General features: G+C 33.1%; 1 protein-coding gene across 1 annotated transcript in view; it reads left to right on the top strand.

The window, feature by feature from the left end:
• LOC117959774 (unconventional myosin-Vb-like) overlaps nt 1-2242 on the top strand; it is a 26133-nt gene that overhangs the window by 23234 nt on the left and 657 nt on the right. The gene's annotated exons all lie outside the window — the stretch shown is intronic.

Genomic DNA, 2242 nt, shown 5'->3' on the forward strand with positions numbered 1-2242 from the left:
CACACACAACAACACGCTGACACACGACAACATCCTGAAACAAACAACAACATCCTGACACACACAACAACATCCTGAAACACACAACAACATCCTGAAACACACACAACGACATCCATATATCCATATATATATATATATATATATATATATATATATAGTACAGGCAAAAGTTTGGACCACCTTCTCATCCACTGTATTTCCTTTATCTTCAGGACTATTTCCATTGTAGATTATGACTGAAGCATCAGAACTATGAATGAACACATGAGGAATTATGGACTTAACAACAAAGTGAAATAGCTGAAATCATGTCTTATAGTCTAGTTTCTTCAGAGAACCCCCCTCCCTTTGCTTTTTGACAGCGCTGCAGACCCTTGGAGTTTCTTCCTTAATAATGGAGTTGGGACCATCAGAAGTCAGGTTGATACACAGCCGACAGCCTATTGGACGACTGGTAGAATTCATATTATGGAAAGAACCAATCAGCTAAGAGAAGAGAAACAAGGTCATCATTACTTTAAGAAATGAAGGGCAGTCGCTCCGGAAAACTGCTTTGAATGTGACTTTGAATGTGTCCCCAAGTGGAGTCACAAAAACCATCAAGCGCTACAACGAAACTGGCTCACATGAGGACCCCCCCCCCCCCAGGAAAGGAAGAGCAAGAGGTCCCCCACCACTACTTTTTTCTTTTTTGCTAAGTACATAATTCCACATGTTCATTCATAGTTCTGATGTCATGAAAATAAAGAAAATACATTGAATGAGAAAATGGGTCCAAACTTTTGACCTGTACTATGTATACTGTATATAGTTAGAAGTTGGAGGACCCCCCCCCCCCCCTGTGTGTATGCGTATGACTGCGTGTCTGAGGAGGGGGGGGGGGGGGGGGGGGGGGGGGGGGGGGGGCAGACCTTGCGGAGTGCCGGCGAGCTGCAGGATCTTCTGGTTCATCTCCTCCTTCTCACTCTTCAGCAGAGCGTTCTCTCTCTCCAGCTCCTCCACCCTCTGGGGACACAACCGCAGATCCTTACACCACGCCGGCTTTCCCTTCCCCAGGCCTCACTAATCTTTATTAACCTTTATTAAGCTTTATTAATCATTATTAATCATTACTAAGCTTTATTAATCATTACTAAGCTTTATTAACCTTTATTAAGCTTTATTAGGCTTTATTAAGCTTTATTAAGCTTTATTAAGCTTTATTAATCATTACTAAGCTTTATTAACCTTTATTAAGCTTTATTAATCATTACTAATCTTTATTAACCTTTATTAAGCTTTATTAATCATTACTAAGCTTTATTAATCATTACTAAGCTTTATTAACCTTTATTAAGCTTTATTAGGCTTTATTAAGCTTTATTAAGCTTTATTAAGCTTTATTAATCATTACTAAGCTTTATTAATCATTACTAACCTTTATTAAGCTTTATTAAGCTTTATTAATCATTATTAAGCTTTATTAATCATTACTAAGCTTTATTAAGCTTTATTAGGCTTTATTAAGCTTTATTAATCATTACTAAGCTTTATTAATCATTACTAAGCTTTATTAAGCTTTATTAAGCTTTATTAAGCTTTATTAATCATTACTAAGCTTTATTAATCATTACTAAGCTTTATTAAGCTTTATTAGGCTTTATTAAGCTTTATTAATCATTACTAAGCTTTATTAAGCTTTATTAATCTTTATTAAGCTTTATTAATCATTACTAAGCTTTATTAATCATTATTAAGCTTTATTAATCATTATTAAGCTTTATTAATCATTACTAAGCTTTATTAATCATTACTAAGCTTTATTAAGCTTTATTAGGCTTTATTAAGCTTTATTAAGCTTTACAAATCATAACAGTGGAGCTCGTCTGTGAACGTTACTCGAACAGAATGTGAACAACAAAACATCCCCAAAAAATCTGTCATCCCTTCTTTATTAAACAGAAAATAGATAGTGTAGTATATAAATAGTGTAGTATATATATATATATATACACACACATGTATGTATGTATGTTTGTATGTGTTTATGCATGAATCTATGTATGTGTCTGTATGTATGTATGCGTGTGTGTATGTATTTATATGTGTGTATGCATTTGTATATGTATGTATATATGTATAGGTGTATGTATATGTGTATATATGTTTATATGTATGTATGTATGTGTATATGTGTGTATATATTTATGCATGTATATATATATATATATATATATATATATATATATATATATATGTG

Source organism: Etheostoma cragini, chromosome 16, assembly GCF_013103735.1.
Source record: "Etheostoma cragini isolate CJK2018 chromosome 16, CSU_Ecrag_1.0, whole genome shotgun sequence".
Taxonomy (NCBI): Eukaryota; Metazoa; Chordata; class Actinopteri; order Perciformes; family Percidae; genus Etheostoma; species Etheostoma cragini.